This window comes from Mauremys reevesii, linkage group 8, assembly GCF_016161935.1.
Source record: "Mauremys reevesii isolate NIE-2019 linkage group 8, ASM1616193v1, whole genome shotgun sequence".
Lineage (NCBI taxonomy): Eukaryota > Metazoa > Chordata > Testudines > Geoemydidae > Mauremys > Mauremys reevesii.
In genome coordinates, this window is record NC_052630.1 from 62,972,350 (window position 1) to 62,994,332 (window position 21,983).

A 21,983-nucleotide genomic window follows, 5' to 3' on the forward strand; every position below is an offset into this window, starting at 1 on the left:
CTCATTTATATTTTATGTGTAAGACTCTATTAGTTGCCGTTGAAGAATAATGACAAATAGCTTATTTTACATAAAACCTCTGTAAAAAGCATAGCAATGTTTTGATATTTATGATGGAAATACAATTCATATACAGTAGTAACACATGATTCCATTTCCTTTATTATTTAGCTATTAATTCTTTAAATCCCTCTAAAGAACAAAATTGTTCATGAACACGTGCACACAAATCCAATACTGCTATAGATCATAGTCAAACTTTTTTTTTAATTAAAAGCAAGGATACAGAACACATCTGGTAGGAAACAGTGGCCAAAGGCAAGAAACAAAAGAATAATGGCCTAGACAGTAAAAGCTACCACCTGCTTATGACTTCTGCCTTATTCTAGAAAAATAACCATAGTAGGTGCCAATCTGTCTAAAATGTGCCAGGTGCTTTTGATAACTGGAGGAAATAGAAACAGTTAGTTAAACATAGGAGCCACAGTTTTAATGTAAGTATTTTTTTTATCTGCACATATGAAAACGTTAGGTGCATAATGAGTGCTGGCCTAAGGGCAGGGTGGGAGTGGTGAGAAGGTATAGATATCTCTGAAAGGGCACTTACTGCATATGTTTCTAACTGTGAAGATTCTTCTTAAAAGAAAATATATTAGCCTTCAAATTTGCATAAACTTTCATTTACTTGCATAAATTCAAGGTTTAAACCATTAGAAGCAAGTGCTTTTCATGTTCAAATTCTTCTGTAAAAGTCTATGCGGGAAATGGCATATGTTAATGGGGCACCGACAGAGGGTGTGTGATTTATTATTATTATTTCTATATTTATTATTTGTATTGTAGGAACATCTAGGAGCCCCAGTCATGGGCCATGGCCCAATTGTGCTAGGAAATATACAAAGACCAAAAAGACAATCCCTAACCCAAAGAATTTTCAATCAAGCATTGCACCCAGATCCAACTGGCTGGATTGTTCTGCAGACTGTGCAAACAAATGGCAAGAGATAATCCCAGGCCCTTAGAGTTTACCATCCAAACAGACAATGGGTAGGAGAGGAAACAGAATGGAAGTGACTTGCCCAAGGTCACACAGCAGGTCAGTGGCAGAGCTAGGAATGATCTCCTGATCCAGTACCCTATCCACCAGCTCATGCTATCTTATAGGACAAATATTGCTTATGTTCTTTTCATTATAACACATTGTAAGAAGATGTGGGCACAGGAAAGGAATGCCTGTTAATAACATGCCTGTGAAATTATTTTCATGCTACAGTATGATCATTTTGGCAGAGAAACACTGCCTCGAGCTGTACAATACACAACTACCACTGTTCTTGCCCTGAATTTCATAGTCGGAGACCATTATCTCCTACTCTTTCTTCCTGCATAATACTGGCTATTGAACTTCACCCAGTGATTCCTGCAACTAGCCTAGCAGCATGTAGTTGAAATATAATATGTTTTAGAAATGGGACATTTATCCTAGATGGGGCTAGAACCCACTATTCTTGGTGTAAGATGCTTATGGCTTGGCCATTAGACCTATGGAGCAGTGCGAGAGTTAACCAAACTTCTTACAGCCTAAAGAAATGAATCTCCACGCTGTTGGACGTTGCACAGATATAAATTTGTTTGAGTTGAAGGTGGACTTCATTTGTGTTATGGGACACACACAAAGTGGTGTAAAATAGAACATATGGCACTTGCTTATTCATTAAAGCATCTATGAGTTCCTTCAGTGTCTTGCTTATTTTTGTCCATGAAAGGCAATTTCATCCTGAAAATGAGTTTGGTAAAATAAAATCTCCTCAAGCACAAATAATGTTAAACTAAATCTGAGTGCAATTTGATTAACACTTGTCAGACGGGGAAATGGAAAAGAGAGAAAAAAAAACTGTTCATTTGGGAGAAATACTAAACATATGAACAATGAGACAATTCCAGTAAATTACTGGCCTGGTTAATTCATAGGGAAGAGGTCTCTTGGGTAATTGTTCAAATTGAAAATGTTGACAGCTTATTACTGAAGTCTCTAAAGGATGCTAATGCAGACTTGAGGAATTTTAGCTTGAGCTGAATGACCCTCTAGAGTTGGGGAAGGGAAGAATGCCAACGATCATGCTACAGGATGTTCACTTTTGCAGAGAAACACTGCACCATTGAATTATAAGAATGCAGGGAAGAAGCCCTCTGGTAGGAGCGTTTAATTTAGAAAAAGTTATGTTAGCATTAGCCTGAGATCCAACAAGGCTCTAAGGGTAAGCAGCTGACTGCTAGAAATCTATAAAAGTTATTAAAAATGTTAGCCTGCTGGGGGTGTACTTATCTGACCCACTCCATTAGGTATATTGCTAAGAACAGTGATGTGTGGTTAATTTCCTAATATAGATTTATCTTAGGGTCATTCAGAAAGTGCACCCTCTGAAAGGTAGCAGGTGGTGAGGCCTTACAGGTTGGCTTCCTGGTGGAAAAATCAGAAAGAGTCTGGGTCTATGCCTAGTGCAACTGGTTGATTTTATTACTATTATTATTTATATTGTATCATACAAGCCCTAGTGTTGGGCCAGGATCCCCTTGTATTAAACTCTGTGTATAAAAACAGAAAGACAGTTCCTTCACCAACGAGTTCACAGTCTAATTATAAAAGAAGAAAACAGGTACAGAGAGGGAGCACAAAGAAACAATGAGATAATATTGGTCAGTATGATAAAGCAGCAGCCTAAACTCTGTCAAGTTTGTAGATGTGACGGATCATTTTGCATTAAGAGTATGAAAGGTTTATGTATCACTGTAGGCCAGGAATTGTATGTAATTCAACATAGGGAGGGTTGACAAAACTCCCACCAGGATTAAGGTTGAATTGCTTAGGTTATAAACACCTCCAGAGAAGTTCCATCCCTTGCGATGCTTGCATATGCTGGTTCATACTGGCTCTTCCAGAAACCAACAATCAAAGAAGAGGGCTTTTTGATTTTTTTTTTAAACACTTGATTTAAACGGACTTGGGATGTTCTTTCTGATCCAGCAAATAGACAGGACTGGGGCCTGCACCCCTGAGCCTCCCGCCATGCCCCAAGCTCCTGCCCCAGCCCTGATCCCCCTCCCACCCTCCAAACCCCTCGATCCCAGACCAGAGCAACTAGAGAATATTTAAACTTTTTAAAGTCTATGATTAACATGGCCATTTAGGGAATTATTCTACAATCATTTTACATTCCTATTTATCCGTTTCCTTGCATCTCATTCATATTATTTTTCTTAGCAGTAGTTTTTATTGCTTTTCTTTTTCAAAATACTCACGGGGGGAAGAGGGGGAGAAATTTTTTAAATAAAATTATTCCTAGTGCAGCAGTATTGGCCTTAACAAGAGGTCTTTGCAGTCAAAAGAACCCATTTAAGATTTTAAATCTGTGAATTCAGTAATCCTCAGAACAGAAAGTTACTAAATTAATATTTTTTATATAAATAAATTTCGATATGACAACTAAATCCCTTCCATAATGGGGATGCAGTTGATCGTCAGAGATTTACATCTGTCTCTTGAGCTTTGTCTAGTCAGGAGAAAAAACAATTTAAATAAAAACACTTGCTAATAGCTTCAATTTCCTACTCTTTTTACTCCTGCCAAACAGCTTTATTATCTAGGAAGACAATTAGCGGAAGGAAACAATAGTTAATTGAAATATATCCAGCACTGAAGACCAGCATTTCTTACGTATTTGAGTTACAGATTGACCAGATTTCAGGGACTCTTAGAAATAGATTAAGATTTACTTTATTTTTTTCCCTTCTAAAGTTATTCAGTCCACTGGAAAGTAATCTCCCAAAAAGATCAATATTCTCCTTCATTGCTGATTGAGTTAGCCTTCTAAACACAAACAGGAGGAAATAAAAAACACACACAGATAGCAAATGTAATCAAGCCATAAATGATCCAGCATGTCCATTAAGATGTATTGAATTTCCATCCATTTACATTTATGGGTAAGTACTTGTTGGAAACTGGAAATTCTTATACAATGATGACACTTCTTAATATACTCTACACCGCCATAAGATAATGCAGTCAGTCTTTCTTTCATGCTACTGCATGAGGTCTTAAATCCAGATGGCATTGTTCATTGTGAAAATACAATTGCATGACATATAGTGTTGACCAAGATGATTGTTCGTGGGTTAAGTGTTTAAAGAACAAGTAAGGAAAAGGCATACATGAGATCTGAGTTGTCAGGGGAAAAAGTGTATTGTCTAGCAGTCATGTAATAGTTATGTATGTATGTCTCTCCCCACATACATTTATGTGAGTAGTCATACTAGCAAACAGGCTTTTAAATGAATTCTGAAGAGTTGTAGTGGATGACTTTATGCATCTTTTCAGTTATTCTGTCCTTAATACCAATTTGATATCAAATGAAACTTCTGTCATGGTTATGCATTCTATAGGTAGAGATGACTTCTCTTTTCCACCTCTGTTATCCCATAGCCTTAAAACCCAAATTCATCAAGAAATCTTTATTGTCATATGGTTAAAATTAGGCATGCGTTTAAATTTCTAGCTAAATTGGGGAGAAAAGCATAATCTGTGCTCCTTTTTTTTTTTTTTAAATTGGGTTTTACCATGTGTTCTCATTGTACTCATATAAAGAGTAGCATAGTAAACTGTAACCTTAATGTGCCAACAAACAATCATATATCGGCTGAAATCTGTCGCAACCTGATACGCAGTTATGGCTCTGTATGGCCAATTGTCGGTCCACGGCCATCTTGTCCTGTTAAAAGGACAAGGCAGCCTCCATCTTGGACCAGGTTCTTGTTGCATAGGAAAGGGCAGAGACCTAATCCTGCCCAGCAACACTAAAGTGCTGTGTGTACTTTCCTGCTTTTTTTTTCTGTTGGGCCGTCTAAAGGTCAGGCTAGTGCAGTGTGCAAAGACCTGATGCTGCCCAGCAACTCCGTAGTATGCATTTTCCCTCTCTTTTTGGGCCCGGTCATCTGGAGGTCAGGCTAGTTCTGCCCAGCAACTCCAGAGTACTGTATACAGAGACCTAATTCTGCCCAGATACCCCATTGTGCCGTGTGCAAATCCTGCCGGCGTGGGGGGCAACAGCTCGAAGCCTGGAGGGAGGGGGAACCAGAGACCAATCAGATGTTGACATGAGTGAGTGAGACCCTTTCTATAAAACTAGATTTCCCCCCAAAATCTGTGTGGAGTGTCCGCGTGTCAGCTGAAGGGCCTGATCAACCTTTTGGCCAGGGTCTCCTCCCGGTCTAGCTCGTAGTGTGGAGTATCCGCGTGTCAGCTGAAGGACCTGATCAACCTTTCAGCCAGGGTCTCCTCCCGGTATAGCTAGCTCATGTCGTGTCGTTTGGATCCATTCTATCAGCTTGTCATGCTTCTGGTGTCTGCTCTGCTGGTCAGCTGCGCCTGGAGTGCAGTATTTGTTTTCTAATTTCTGGCAGTTTGCTTATCTAGCCTCCTATTTTTCCCCTCCCTAACCCAGTACTAAGTGTGTACACAGTGTTAAGGATTAAAGTATTGAGCTCATAATTGCACAATTGCCTAGGTGTATAGTTGTTCTAAGGTTTTAATAAATTGTTTATTGTAAACTGTTTTAAGTGTGTGAGTCACTGCTCTGTCTTTGTCTGGAGTGCTTGGTGCTAAGTGCTGTCTCCACCTGGGGATTAGCTGACCAAGGGGTTCCTGTCCCCAAGGTCTGTGTGAGTGGAATCTGCCCAACTGCAGCCACACCACACTCTGGGTTTACCCTTAGTGTGAAAGCAAGGGCGGTTGAGGCAGTGGCCTGTGGGTCTCTTTCCTGTGTTGCACCGGGCACCGCCCTGACGAACCCGATTCCCATCTTGTGTGATTGGTGTGTCTGCCTATCCAGTGTGATGCAGTGAGCAGTATAGGATTGTACTGTTAATGATTTTTGGGTTGTTTATATTGCCTAACAACATCCCAGCTAAAAATTGCCTCTCTCCCTTGGCCCAAGTTGTAACTTTCCCCCAAATAAACGCAGCCACTTGGCTTTGCACCTTATTCTGGTCCTGCCTGATTTTCCTCTCCCAATATAAAGCTGATCGAACCGCAATCTATTTCGGACAAAATCCTGATTCCAATGAAGTCAATATAAGAATTTACATTGTATTCTGCTTTACTTTTATTCTATGAGAGCCAGCTTTTTACCCATTATGTAATAAAGAAATCTTTTAACAAGAATGATGGTACATCATTTTAGCTCGATTGCCTTCAATTTGTTCTTAGATTGTGTATTTTCATTTATCTTGGATTATTTATTACAATAATTTTCAGATAGTATCTCCAATTACATCTTTAGTTTTTAACTAAATACGTTTTCATATCTGCCATCTTGAGGCTGAGTCACTTTTCCACATGAGATAATTCTATTGCTACATAAACTTAACAACTTTGAATTTAATATAGATTGTAGGTAGGTTACTAAGGGCAGGAAGCTAGATCCAGATTTTCAAGTGACTAGTCGTTTTTGGGTGCCCAGCCTGAAATGCCTTTAGGTGCCTTTAGATTGTCAGAAATGGCTATCTTCTGCAAAAACAAGTCCCTTTATAGTGTCTCAGAAATGAAGCATCCCAAATCACTAGTCATTCTTGAAATGTTGGCCTTTTGTCTTTTTTAAATATTTTTGTAATGCACTGTGTACACACATTGTACTGTGTACATAAGTAAAGAAGAACAATCCATAAAATAATGATAGATTATCATGTCCTGTGGAGATCATGCATAGGTTGCTCTTGAAGTTGTAGGTCGAAAGGAAAACAAGAACAGAAACTGGGGCTCCTTATTGGTGTTACTATGCAAGGTGTATTCAAGGTGATAAGCATTTTTTGGAGGCTCTGCTAATGTAAGAGAGCTTGGCTTAGCAAACACTGAACAACTCTGGGAGAACTTTTTGAACTCAATGGGAATTGCAAGGTGTTCTGCGCCTTGCAGGATCAAGCCCTAGTGGATTAATACCTATGAATATTTGTGTTCCGTAAACCTGCTGCAGAAGTGGTTGCAAGTGATGAGATACTTCTTATTTACATCACTTATAATGTTTTTCTACTGAGATTAAATAATGACTTGGCTGTGTCTGTTTGCCTAAACCTGGTTGCTATTCAAGATCCAAAAATTCAGAATAGAGTACTGCCAACTAACAACCCTATTGAGCAAATTACCACAGTATGTGATCAACTTCCCTAAGTCGCATTGTCTTTAAGCTTGTGCTTAGGTACTTTGCTGAATGGGGATCGGCTTACACACACTCATTGCTGTATCAATGCCTACATTAAGGAGAGGGAACATGGGGGTACTTATTTTAATTGACCTACTCACATGACTGAAGTAATGAGGGTTGTATTAGTACAAGTGGTAAGATAGCTTCATTATTAGGGAACATGTCATGTCCTGTGATTGTTGGGTGTTGAATGGAGTCCCTTTATGTTCCACCAGATAGTGGTTTGGTTCAACCCCTATAATGAATTAACCTGGCAATTTACAGGGGTTTCACTTAAATATTTTATACTGGTTTGAGAGATATTACTAGTTCGGGCTGTTGTATTAAATAGGCTACAGATGTTTAATATAACCCACTCACTATACAACATTAAACAGTGTTAAATAAGGTCCTGGAATGGCTTATAGAGAAATCAGCCTGCCTAGTACCATGGCAAACACACCATTAAAAATCTTAAACCTTTCATTAAAGATACAGAGAGGGAGACAATGGCTAAAGCATTTGAAATGTAAACTATTAAATATGGCTTTCATTTTAACAAAATCCTTTGTTTCCTTTCCCTTTAGCTGTAGACAGTATTTAATTATTTGTCCTCTTTTTGACAGTATTACATGGTAACTCTCCTTTTGGGGGAAAAAAAGCAAAGTTAGTCAAGATGGGCCAGAGATGTTGCTGCTGCTGTTAAAGTCTAGTCTTAGGGTATGTCTACACTACAAGACTATTTCGAATCAACTTAAGTCGAATTTGTGGAATCGACCTTATGAAGTCGAATTTGTGTATCCACACTAAATACACTAATTCGACTGTGTGAGTCCACAGTAATGGGGCAAGCGTCGACTTTGAAAGCGGTGCACCGTGGGAAGCTATCGCACAGTTCCCGCACTCCCCGCTGCCCATTGGAATTCTGGGATTTCCCCCCAATGCCTGCTGGGGGAAAAAATGTGTCGAGGGTGGTTTTGGGTAACTGTCATCATTGAACCGTCAATCACGCCCTCCCTTCCTCCCTCCCCGAAAGTGCCTGCAGGCAATCTGTTCGTGCACTTTTCTGCTCAGTGACAGCGCGGGCGCCACAGCACTGCGAGCACGGAGCCCGCTGCAGTTATGGCCGTTGTCAACTCCTCGCACCTTATCGTCCACCTCTTCCACAGTCAGCTGCTGAGAAATCAGGCTACTTTTCAATGGTGCTGCGAGCACTGGTGGACCATGGGGGACGTTTTACCAACATCAACGTCGGGTGGCCAGACAAGGTTCATGACGCACGTGTTTTCAGGAAATCTCGTCTGTTTAGACGCCTGCAGGAAGGTAGTTTCTTCCCAGACCACAAAATAACTCTTGGGAATGTGCAGATGCCTATAGTGATCCTCGGGGACCCAGCCTACCCGCTAATGCCCTGGCTCGTGAAGCTCTGTGCAGGCACCTTGCACAGCGACAAGGAAATCTTCAAGTACCAGCGAGCAGCGTGACCTGTGACTGTTCAGTTTCTTTACAGAGAAGCTGAACCTGCCCCTGTTTCTTTACCAAGTTACTGTTGACTAGCATCTGCAGTTACATACCCCGTCCACCCTGCTTCCCCCACTTCCAACACACGTTTAAAAATAAAACAGATGGTCCACTGTGACTTTACAAAGGTTTCTTTATTAATGACTTTGCGTTAAAGGGTTGAAACTGGGACGCAGACTGTGCTGGGTAGGGTGTGCGGTGATGTAAAGACCGCCTCTAAACTTGAGGACTGACAGGCTCCTGCTCCCAGAGCGGTCCGCAGTGCTGGACTGGTTGTTTCAACGGAGTCCTTTTTGGGACTCTGTGTGCGGGGGCTATGTGGCCTTGTGGCGTGGGAGGACGGATACAGATTCCTCTGCTGCGTGGCTCTGTGGTCCAGGATAGGGACCGCTGCATGAGATCTGTAACCCCCCCCCCCGCTACAAAGTCACGTACCCCCCCCCACCCACACAGAACCTGCAAACCACCTCCCATACCGACCAGGGTGCCTACTGACTGCACTGTGTGTGTGACCTGCTGCTGATCCTGCCCCCGTCTCTGTACCCTGCTAAAGGTGACTGTCCTATGCAATACCCTACCCCCTTCCCCACCCACCCACCCACCCCTTCAAACACAGCATTGTGTAAAAAAGCATGACGGAAACAGTAATTAACAGCAAAGTATTTTTAATAATTAACCAGTCAGGGGATGAAACTGGGATTGGGGCCTGGGTGAGTCAGGAAGGGAAGGAATTCTCAAAAATTAGGGTATGAGAGCTTTTGGGTACTTGAGCACTCTGCTGGGGTGCAGTGACAGTTTTCACGGCCCCTGGCAAAACTCCTTCTGGTTACTTTGGGTGACGGGAGGTATGGGACTTTGTGGCGGGGGAGGGCGGTTGCAGATAGACTGCGGGGGGGCTCTGTCCTCCTGGCTGCGGTCCTGCTGAACATCCACAAGGCGCCGGAGCGTGTCCGTTTGCTCCCTCATTAGTCCAAGCAGTGTTTTTGAGTCGCCTGCTTGTCTTCCTCATGCCACCTCTTCTCCCGTTCGTTGTGTGAGAGCTGGTACAGAGAGAGGGTCTCCCTCCACTGGTTCTGCTGGTCCGCCTCGGCTCGGGAGCACCCCATAACTTCAGCGATCATCTCATCCTGTGTCTTTTTCTTTCGCCGCCTAATCTTTGCCAGCCTCTGTGAGGGGGATGCTGTGGCAGGTCTGGAGACAGTCGAAGCTGTGTGATGGGAGAAAGGGAGTGAATTCCTTGCAAAGATACATTTTTCCGAACAATGAACACAGTCTAGTCTGTGTCTGTGAACAACACCATGCACAGCACCTATCTCGTGCGCACTCCTGCTGCAGGCAATCCTGAAAGCATAAACTCTGCCCCTGTTCTACCCCATCGCAGTGTCCCCCGACCCTTGCACTTCTGGGTTGAGATCCCAGTGCCGGATGGTGCAAATTTCATTGTCGCGGGTGGTTCTGGGTAAATGTAGTCAGTCATTCCTTCCTCCGGGAAAGCAACGCCAGACAATCATTTCGAGCCCGTTTTCCCTGGATTGCCCTGGCAGACGCCATAGCGTGGCAACCATGGAGCCTGTTTTGCCTTTTGTCGCTGTACCAGCAGCATTCAGTACACATAGGGTGACATTTAAAAGAGTCAAGAGACTTTTTTTTTCTTTTCCTTCTGGGGATGGGGGGTGGTTGTACATTGACGAGCTATACCCTTAACCGCTGCGGACAATGTGTTTGACCGTACAGGTATTGGGAGCTCAGCCAAGAATGCAAATGCTTTTCGGAGACTGCAGGAACTGTGGGATACCTTGCGTCCTCAGTCCCCCCTCCCTCAATGAGCGTCCATTTGATTCTTTGGCTTTCCGTTACGCTTGTCACGCAGCAGCGTGCTGAGTCTCTGCTACGCCGTCTGTCCGGAGATTTTTTAAAAATACTTTGGACCAGGCGTAACATTACAGTAATTCCCCTAATTAGATGCAGGAGTCTCCGAGCGAGATCACCCTGAGGACGGTCACTGAAGGAGATAGAGAGCGCATGCTGCGTGAAAGTCAGCACAAACCAGGGCCCTATGCAGCCGTGCTCGGGGAGGCAATGCTCCCTGAGTACCTCATGAAAGCCTGGCGCGGAAAAGTGTGCTACCACGGAGCACCCAATAAGGCAGCTCTCCCCAGGAACCTCCTGCAGAGGCTTTTCGATTACCTCCAGGAGAGCTTCATGGAGATCTCCCAGGAGGATTTCTGTTCTATCCCCATATATAGAGAGAGACCTCCTTTTCACATACTTCAGATTCCTGTTATATTAAGAATAAAAGTTTACATGTTTAAAGCACTTACCGACTGCTCCTTCCCCTGATTCAGGGTCTGGGTTAACGGCCGGGGAGGGTTGGTAGGGGATCTCCGTGACGGTGATGAAGAGATCCTGGCTGTCAGGGAAACCAGCGTTGTAAGCGCTGTCGCCTGCCTCGTCCTCCACAAACTCTTCCTCATCTTCCCCGTCCATGAACATCGCCGAGGAACTGTCCGTTGACACTGTCCCATCGTCAGAGTCCATGGTCACTGGTGGGGCAGTGGTGGCAAGCTCCGTAGTGTCTGTTTGCCGCTTTGATTTTTTGGTAGCCTTGTCTGGGGTCCTTGATTTTCACGCGGCGCTGCATTGCATCCCGCCTGTATCCTCTGTCTCTCATGGCTTTGGAGACCTTCTCGTAGGTCTTTGCATTCCATTTTTTGGAGCGCAGCTCCGAAAGCACAGACTCCTCGCTCCACACACCGATCAGATCCAAGACTTCGCGGTCAGTCTATGCTGGGGCCCTCTTTCTATTCAGAGATTACATGAACTCCTCTGCTGGAGAGCTCTGCATTGCTGCTGGTGCTGTTGAGCTCGCCCCGATGTCCAACCACGAAATGATGTCCAACCACTGTCCAGACAGGAAAAGGAATTCAAATTTTCCCGCAACTTTTCCTGTGTGGCTGGTCAGAGCATCCAAGCTCGGACTGCTGTCCAGAGTGTCAACAGAGTGGTGCAGTGTGGGATAGCTCCCGGAGCTACTAAGTTTGATTTGCATCCACACCTAGCCTAATTCGACATAGCCATGTCGAATTTAGCGCTACTCCCCTCGTCGGGGTGGAGTACCGAATTCGAACTAAAGAGCCCTCTATGTCGAATTGAATGGCTTTCTGGTGTGGACGGGTGCGCGGTTAATTTGAATTAACGCTGCTAAATTCGAATTAAAGTCCTAGTGTAGACCAGGCCTTAGAAGGAAAGCCACCTTGTTTGACAGTCTCTTACACGGTAACTGTCATAGCAAGGTGGTGGTTGGGATTCAACTGGATCTGGTAGAGGTGGCAATGCTATCTGAGTCACTATCCCTCCCTGGCCCCTTTCTGGCCAGGACACCTCTCAGGATCAGGGTGTTGAAAGTCCAGGGTCCTAAGTGGCAGCCATGATGGTGAAGCTTGCTCCAGTAACCTCTGTCTATTCTTTCTGTCTGTTTTCTTCTTTTGAACTCCCCCTCTTCTTTAGGGACCCCAAAAGAGAGTTATTCAGTCTCCCTTTCATACCTTTTCCATAATCATTTGTTATAGGCTATTTTAACATGTTATGAACTTCAACATAATGTTTACAGTTGAGCTCACAATTCAGGTTAATTTGTAGGCTCAATTGTCACAACAGGGTGAAATCATCATTTTAAGACTAGAGAATATTTCTTCAATTTTGGGACTCTTTCTCAAAGCACAATATACTTTTCTAAATTCAATCCTGGGTCTTTAAAATTCTTTCTGCCTTATAGAGTGAATTTCCCCAAGTAACACTGAGTAAAAAAGACACTCCTTTCCTGAAGGACAAATAGGTTATCCAGTCCTTGGCATATAATCTTTAATGATCTGGAGTCCTATATTTCATTAGGTCTGAATAATCTAAATTATCAAATATCCTCATAAATGTTGTGAATTCTGCTAGAAATGGAATTTCTACTGCCTGATTTCAATAAGCTGGCATCCTAATGCCCTCTTGATGTAGATATAGCATTCAAAAAGAGAAAAGCAGCACAGCTTAAATTGGGAGGCAATGTAATGTGCATTCCCTAGAAGAGAGTGATGGGGTGTAAGAATGTCACTCCGTGCTTGAATGGAATCTAACACACACAAACACAAACCCTTATTGCACAATGCTGGTTGTTGTCTCCCTTTCTATTAAAGATAAAGAGAGCTGGTTAAAATTAGAAAAAGTAACCATAGATATTCATGAATAATTTATCCTAAGAAAAATGCTAAAATTTAGTTGATAAATTCATAGTAACTCAAGCAAACCTAAATGTAACTAATTAGGGCCTCATTCGTGTCCCCATTCAAGCATTCTGTGCTCTCCGCTATAGCTGGGGATTTCTCCAATTATATCTCCCAGGGGTACACATTGACCTGCCCAATAAATAAAAAGCATTGCAATATATCCTTCCATCAGCGTTGTATTCTGGAATCTAATTGTTCTGCCTAGGTCCTTAGGACAGAGAAGATGAGAACTGCTTTCATTCATGTATATATGTCTTTTCTGTGCTCTCTGCTATAGCTGGGGATTTCTCCAATTATATCTCCCAGGGGTACACATTGACCTGCCCAATAAATAAAAAGCATTGCAATATATCCACCCTAGGAAAAGGTCATGGTTAGGTGATGTATGTTAGTATACCCCAAACTATCTCTAACCATATTTAGACAGCCCCAAAGCAGTAGAATTAATGACCTCATTTAAAGGTTCAATCCTTATTTTGAGCTGGAGCAGAATTGAGAGATTTAACACATAATACCTATAAGTACTCCACCAGTGCCAGATTTAAAAAGCACTTCTTTCAAACTTCTTTCTCCAATTCAGAATCACAACACATTGAATATTGCATTACACAGGCTTGTGTGGCAATTATTGGTGAATAGTAACGTCTGGTTATGTTCTAACCAAGTAGCTCTGCTTGGCAGAATGCTTAATAGATATATATCACTGAAACAGCGCTAACTGCCTTAGTTAACAGCACACAAAAAGAGGCACTTTAGCAACACAAATGAGGGCTAGATCTTAAGCTGGTGAAAATGAGTATAAATCTACAATCCATATAATTTCTGTTCACCAGAAACCTAGCCAAAGTTCTGCAAATTTCCTTTCCTCTCCATTCCAGTGCAATATATACATTCAAACTTTTGGTACAAAGTAATTTGTTCTGGTGGAAATTTCCTTTCATCTCTGGTGAAATTAGCAAACAGCACAGTGTGAATGGTGCACAACTCTTTAGAAACCTGTCAAAAATGCAGTCTTGCTCTATTCATGATATTTGAACAGTTCTATATCCCTGTTTTGCAGCAAACTTCAAAGAATACTCATAATTAAAAAACACCAACAACCCCCCAACATATTGCCAATGCAAAGCTTTGCTCCACAAAATGGAGATGGGTACAAGGTAGTTTGTTCACCTGATATTGAGTAACATTTCAAACAGCCCCTGGCATTTCATGGCAAACAATGATAAACATTCCAATTAGAAAGAATTGATCTTTTTTAGTAATGTTGGAGTTATTTCAATTCCTCCCTCTCAGCCCTTATTTTTGAAAAAATATTAAGGATGTTATCCTCAACACAGGATTTTTGTTGGTTAGCAACTTATTTTTGCTTATTTCTTTCTTTTACTCAACCTTAGGAATGGGTAAGCCATTTCTTTATATCACAAAGTGGAAGTGAATAGGTTTCTAACTCTATTGCCAATCCCTCTGAGAATCGCTATCAGAAGGTAGTCAGATAAATGAACATTTATTATTGTACTGTTGACCCTAAAGTTGAAGCATGTCACTTCTCAGATACAAGAGTTTGAGAAATGAGAGATTTTGAACACTGGCCTCACAGCCTATCAAGAGTGCAAGCAATTGGAGCAAAAATGGTCTTTTTCTTTGTCAGTAAAGAGCCAAATACAATGGCACCTGGATCCATAACTAGGGCTTTTGGGAACTATGATAATACAACGAACTCGGTGATGATGATGAAAAGTGCTTCTGTCAAGCCACTAGACCAATTAATGCAGAATGGGTTTTGTTATAATTCACCACACATCTTTCACAACAGGCACAATTTCAAAGAGTCCTCAGCCCAGCATCTAATATTGTGCCCATAATTTTGCATGTTTACTTACACAGTTATTTTGAACATACAAGTCTGAATGTACATATTTGCAAAAAGTTGGAAAAGAAAAACTAGCACAAGAGACTAGACTTAGACCCTGATCCAGCTAACTATCTAAGCACATGATAAACTTCTAGCATGTGAATAGTTATTTTAGCCAAAGGGACTATTCATGGGTGTAAAGTTAAGCACATGCTGAAGTGTGTTGATGCATTGGAATTGTATTGTATTTCATGCATTAGTTCTAATCTGAATTCTTAACATATCCTTCACAGTTTCTCTCCAACACCACTTTCACTTTCTTTCCTCCTGAATATGCCAATGTTGCCACATTACTGTGTTCATTCTCCTTTTTACTGCCTATTAATGTATAGTGAAATATCCGAGACTATAGGGCCTAACTCAAAGCTCATTGAAGCCAGTAAGAGTCTTTCCATTGACTGTGATTGGCTTTAGATCAGGCTCATATAAAGTACAAGCCACTTCAGAGAATCACTTGCAAGACCTTAGTTCCTCCTGTGATTCTGACCCATCGGGCAGTGCAGTTGCTCCAGTGATTATGGCTGCTCACTAGTTGTGGTACATCTTCCCAGGTGATGCCAGCACATGCAATATCCTCTGTCACTGTCTTCTGCCAGTTCTTCTTTGGCCTTTCTTGCTTCCTCTTTCCTCTCTCAGATACCCAAAGGCAATTCTTGCCAGCATGTTTCCCAACTTCCATACAGTGTACATGTCCCAGCCACCTGAGCCTTGCATCTTTGATGTTAGAAAATACCATGTCCTGCTCTGTCAGGTCCCTTACTACATGGTTGATAGTCACATTAGTGTTGATCTCCATTCAAGCTTGTGAAACTTCTTGGGTTGGAAAAGAATGCCTTCTATCTTTAGGGTGTTTATGCCAGAAAGATTCAAAAGCTATTCACTATTATCAGTTCAGATGCCTTCTGCCGCTGTGCCCATGACTTTTCCCAAGCCAGCAGGGTTGTTGCCAATTTGTTGCCTATGATCTAGTCGATGTCATGGTTAGGTCATCCAATACTTGCCTACAAGAACAAAAAAATAGTCCCAATGGTATGGCAACCATATACTTTTCTATATAATCTGTTCAATTTTTGAACAGATATATCATCATCTTGATCATGTAAATATTGATAGCTTATGTATATTTATGCAAATAGATGTATTGTCATATATTCATATGTGTTATTCTTTTTACTGTGTCCTTTAAATACTAGTGTGGATGTGTGTAGATAGTGATACATACAAACTTATACTGTAAAGGACTTTGATAGGGAAGATAACAATATAATCTAAATGATAAACAGTGAGTTTCATCTAATCTTGCCATCACATTGTACTTAATATCTGCAATTTAAATCAACATACAATTTCTAGTGCTCCTACAGTAACTTCAGTTTATTGGTATAAAATAATTTTGTTAAATACCTTCCAAGCTAGAACCATGAACAAATTTCTTTCACTCAAGGGGAAAATATGACTGTTTCTATACATCTTTTTTTCTGTGGATGTTTTGACCAGCCCACTCTGAGTACAGCAACTCATGAATAGCATTCTGTCGGTCCAGTAAATATGGGGTTTTCTATTTTCAGCCAGCGAGAAATTAATCCACTAAAACTCCTCTAAGACAAAGTAATTGAGCCAATATACTCATTTTCCTATTCTGCTGTTACTGTGTCTTCCATGTAATTCAATTAGGGAATTAATGTAGTACTTTGCTTACAATTAGGAGACAGGTAGAGTAAAAATCATTGACTATGTGCAAGACCCCAAATATTGCATAGCTACAGAATTTCCCATGGATTCACTGCCTCCTATGGAACTGTGCTCCAAAATCTCAACTTTGTCTTTTAAAATCATGTTTCTAGCTCCTATGGTTATAGAGATGCACTGAATTAACATTTTCAAGTTCTCTGTGTAGCCACTCTAAGTCAATGGGAGAGAGATCTCCCATCTGCTTAATTACTCCACCTCCCGTGAGCAGTAGTAGCTATGTCAGCAGGAGAAGTGAAACGTGTTCACCCCGGGTGATAAGGTGTTTTGTCTCTTAGCACTTTCCTTTGTGAATTCATTCAAGAGCGTAGTGATTGTCTGGTTTCACCCACATAGTTGCTGATGCACTGGATGAGATAAATCACACATTGTGTAGGAATGTGTAAATACATGAATCTTGAAAGGTGTAAATCAGTGGCTCGCCAACTTTTTTACTGGTGACCCCTTTCACATAGCAAGTCTCTGAGTGTGACCCCTTCCCCAAATTAAAAACACTTTTTTTATATCTTTAACACTATTATCAATGCTGGAGGCAAAGCGTGGTTGGGGTCGAGGATGATAGCTCGCAACCCCCCAAGAAATAACCTCGTTACCCCCTGAGGGGTCCCGACCCCCAGTTTGAGAACCCCTGGTGTAGATCATTGTAGCAACGTAGATAAGACTACAGGTTTTGCATCTGTCTGGCAGGATCTGGTGCCACTTTGAATTGGTATGTCCTATGTCCTGGTCTGTGGGGAGCTTGCTACTGATGAGCTTGGAGGGGGTGGGGGGGGTGTTTGAATGCCAGGAATGGGGGCTCAGGAATGATTTCTTTCAGGAGGAGGGTCTCCCTCAAGTTTGGGTTGTAGTCTGATGACAGCTCATATTGTTACCTGGGGTTCTGTCAACGCAAAGCTCTTAGTAACTTTTACTCTGTGCAAGGTGGTGTCAGGAAATAAATTAGGGGGGGCATGGCCATCCAACCGATAGATGGCTGGCACAAACCAGACAACTTTCACTTAAAGCTAAAGCTTTATTTAGTCTCAAACACTTACACACATCCGCAACCGGTTAGTAAAACACCCCCAGCCCTTGATAATTACCAAAGCTGAGTGTGGCTCTCGAGTGACTCAGCGGCAGGCTTCTGGTGGCAAAATCTTCTGTTTGCTGGTGGTGACCGCAAGATGTATCCAAAAGAGTCCAAACGAGTCCAACTACCTGAAACTTTTCCTCCTTATTTATATATCAGTAATAGAATGACATGTCCCTTAAAGAAAGCTTGTTAAGTAAGCAGTTTCAATGGTCAAGCAAGAGGTTCCTTCTGATTATTGATTAACCAGGTGTGGGTTTTTCCAGAGTTTGCAGCTTGAGGCCCCAGTAGATATTCCTGGGGCACATCCTGCTCTTCTAAAATGCATGTATCAGCAACTTCAACGCAATTCTTATCAGGAAGGACACGGGGTCAAGCTGCCCTTTCTGTGGCACCCAACCCCCCCACCCCTCCTGTCTTGTCAAGCTGCATGGCCACTTTACAGCCTGCTGACTAGGCTGCTTTTAGAAGTAAGCAATAGTGGTTTCAAGCACTTTACTGGTTTTCCAAAATCTCCCCGGACAATATAGATTCAGTGTGGGGTGGGAGTTGATAACTAGAAGGGTATACTGTCGGAACTGAGGCCTAGTCTGTGTAACTGCTTTTCCTTTAGGGTTTCCAGCAAGAGCGAGGAGGAAGCAACACCCTTTCATTCTCATTCATCAATGGTAAAAGAACTGAGTCCTCAGAGGACAGAAACAATTGTTTAACACAGAAAGGGCAAAACACTGTGCTAAGCCCCTAACCTGAGGAATGAAAAACTGTGGTTTAGAGAGGCGAAAAAAAACCCCAACCAAACAAAAACAAAAAAACCTTCCAAAAATAAAAAAGAACCCTTGTATTAAACTGCAAATATTCCCTTTCACTTTGATTTTTGTGTTGCCCTTGAAGGGAAAGACTTTTTGATTTGGCTGGAGGAACACATTACTCTACCACCCCGTGGAAGGGAATCTTTAGGAAACTGAGACATGGACCTCACATCAGAGAGGTAAGCTGCATTCTCACACATAAACAAAAGAAATTTTGGATCTGAATCTGGTCTAGGATTCAAAACATAGGATTCAAAACACCAGCTTGGGAGACCTATCTCTAATGTGAATGGATTTGGAAAACCAACCAAAACCCATGTGCATCTTGGGATGTGTCTGTCAGAGGGGATGTTTTGTCTACACCCCAGACTTTGGAAACTGATCGGGTGCTGACATGTGTATGTTAGTCCCAGAAATGTCACCCTTAATGTTGCATTGCCAAAAGTGTGAATTGACTATATGATGGCCTACTCAAGGAAGTGCCAACTTCTGGCATTGGTTCCTCCTGGGAGTTTTGTCCACTAGTGCCCTTTAGGCATAACCACCTGTTGGTATTTTGTTTAGTATACTGGCAGTGACACCTACCTTCAGTTTGGTCCAACTCTAACAAGAATAAACAAAAGTGTATGGCACAAGCCATGAGGTTTTGTCAGAGGAACATTCTGCATCTCTGTGTAAATTCCTTTTAAGCAATGGATATTTTTTCTCCAAGACCTTTCATGGATTTTTGCACAGAAGTTGTCAGATATTACATATGCAAGTAAGTTTGTTGTTTTCACAGCAGTTATTTCAACCACAATTCATTTGGATATCTTCCTAAAATATACTTGTTAATCCTTGGAGATTTAAAAACACAAAAAACCCCACCAAACCTTTGAAGACAGATATCATGTTTCATTGGGTCTCCTAGCAGGAACAACACTTCCAAATTAATTGAAAATGAATTCCTGAAATCACTGTAACAGTTCTACCAATTAAAATATGTCTTGATTGGAAAGTTGGGTGCTATTGAATCATTTTTACAGTACTTTGCAAACTTATTAAATTAACTTTTAATTAAGCCACTTAATATCAAACCACTTTATATCACAGACAAATGCAAATTTACTTCAAAGAGTTCATGCTGAATGTGAAAAGCATTAACATTTAAATAAAGAGATGCCATGTGGTTTGGCAGAAATTGGAATACTCTCAGACATAAGGCCCTCTGCTTGCAGCTTCAGAATTTCAAAGTCTAGTACAGTTTGGAGGGAGAAAAGGACTTATAAATAAGGATTTACACTTTGACTATTCAAGTTTCCCACCGCACATTAAATGTTAAGAATGAGGGGGCAAGACAGCTGGGTACTTTACACTGTATGCCGCTAATTGTGTCTATAAGGAGAATAGGAAACTATGGAAACTTGATTTATTTTTTATTTTCTTAGAGCCTCACTGTGTTTCTTTTCGTGTATGTTTGGAAGGGAAGGGGAAAGGAGTAGTCAGGGTGGCGAAAGACTTGCTCTGAAAGATGTTCTGTCTATTATGGAGAATTTCATGTCTTTTACTGATTACTTTTAAATTCTGGGATGTTCTCATATGGCATGACTATGACTGCAGCCAAATAAAGATGGGTTCACATTGCAAAGGTCAAATTCAGACTTTGAACACCTTCGAAAATTCATGGCAGCCAGGAGGATCCAGGGTTTTGTTTGGGATTAAAAAAATAAACAAGTACTACTTTCAAACAGAGCAATGCAACATCCACTCTAGTGTCTCCTCAAATCCAAGTGATATTTTCTGTGAATGGAAAGTAGTGGTGTGGCTTCAGAGAATAGGAAAGTTCTAAATAAAGAGAGGAAAAATTATTAGTAAAATGCAGTCAAACACCTGCCAAATATGACTTCTGGAAACCCAACATGCAGCAGAATCCACTTAAACCTAACAGATGGATCTGGTGTGAGAGATTGTTGAGAGATACTAAGCAAAGAGGCTTTGCCCCATCTGCTCAGACAAACAGAAATGGTGCTGTAGTACAGTGGATAGTCTGGCTTGGACATCTCTTTAAAAGGTAATGTCCACTTTTCACCCATATGCTTATGTTCCATGTTTGAGGGCTTAAGTGATAAATACCTCTTGTGCTAACACTCTGGACAAGGCTGAATTTCACTAATCCAGCACACAACCCAGACATATTGCTTTATTTCGTCTCTTTCCAGATTTCTTGGGGTGGCATAGGGTAACATAGTTTTTTCAATTTGCATATTCCTCTGTTGGTGTAGGCATCTTCTCCTAGAGGACACAGGCTGGAATAATAGGGCAATTAGGTTAAAAGTGCTCAATAAGGCCCTGATTCTTTCCACTTAAGTCAATGGCAAAGCTCTTATTGACTTAAATAGTTCAGAATCAGACACAGAGGTCTGGGTGAGGGCTAGCCTACCTGAGCTAGCTTGAATCCATGGGTATCAATGGCAGCGAAGATGGTACAGACTTAAGTGTGGATAGCATAAGCCCTGCATTGACCCGGGGTACATATGGGGCTCACTAGCCTGCTTTGAAGCCCATGCTGCCATGCCTTCACTGCTATCAATCTCTGCTCTGGCTGGATTCAAGCTAGTAGGCTAGTCTATGCATTGCTTTTTCTGGGTAGACTTGCACTGGGCGGGATCCACACACATACATTGCTTTTTGGTGCAGATCACTAAGTTTTCATTCCTAGTGAATTGTCTTTCTAAACCCAGTGCATTTATCTGTCAGGGAGATATAAGCATGCACTGCAGATTAATGCTTGTCCTGCCCATAGTCAGGGGTCAACCAAACAGCTGACTTCATTCCTTGCAACACTTCAGCATGCCTTGGTAGAACAAGAAGCCTCATTCTAAACACAAGTGCTTCCTTTTAATTTCAGTGTGTGATAGTGTCTAACAAAGTTAAAATCCTAAATTTGATTAGTAACACAGTCATTCATTCATCATTCATGCCCGTCACCCCAACCGGGGTATGGGCCGCCAACCACAGATCTCCATAGTCTTCTATCCTGGGCCATTCGCTCTAGCTGGTTCCAGGTATAGCCCATTTTTTTGCTATCAACCTGAAGGTCGCGTCGCCAGGTATTTCTTGGGCGGCCTCTTTTCCGCTTGCCTTGGGGGTTCCACTGCAGTGCCTGTCTGGTGATGTTGGTTGGCTGCTTGCGTAGTGTATGTCCTATCCAGCCCCACCTTCTCCTTCTAATGTCTTCCTCTGCTGGGAGTTGATGGGTCCTCTCCAAGAGGTGGATGTTACTGATGGTGTCTGGCCAGCGGATCTGGAGAATCCTTCTGAGGCAGCTATTAATGAAGGTCTGGATCTTCCTGGTGGTTGTTTTGGTTGTCCTCCAGGTTTCAGCTCCATACAGTAAGACTGATTTCACGTTGGAGTTGAACAGTCGTAACTATT

General features: G+C 41.9%; 1 long non-coding RNA gene across 2 annotated transcripts in view; it reads left to right on the forward strand.

Moving 5' to 3' along the window:
• The window catches only part of LOC120371049, a 77,509-nt gene that overhangs the window by 24,837 nt on the left and 30,689 nt on the right, over positions 1 to 21,983 (forward strand). Inside the window, exon 2 of one of the 2 annotated variants that reach the window (XR_005584120.1) lies at positions 18,652 to 18,748. The exons of the other annotated variant lie outside the window; for it this stretch is intronic. This is a non-coding gene — a long non-coding RNA (uncharacterized LOC120371049). The remainder of the gene's footprint in view (positions 1 to 18,651; positions 18,749 to 21,983) is intronic. 2 annotated transcript variants of the gene reach the window in all.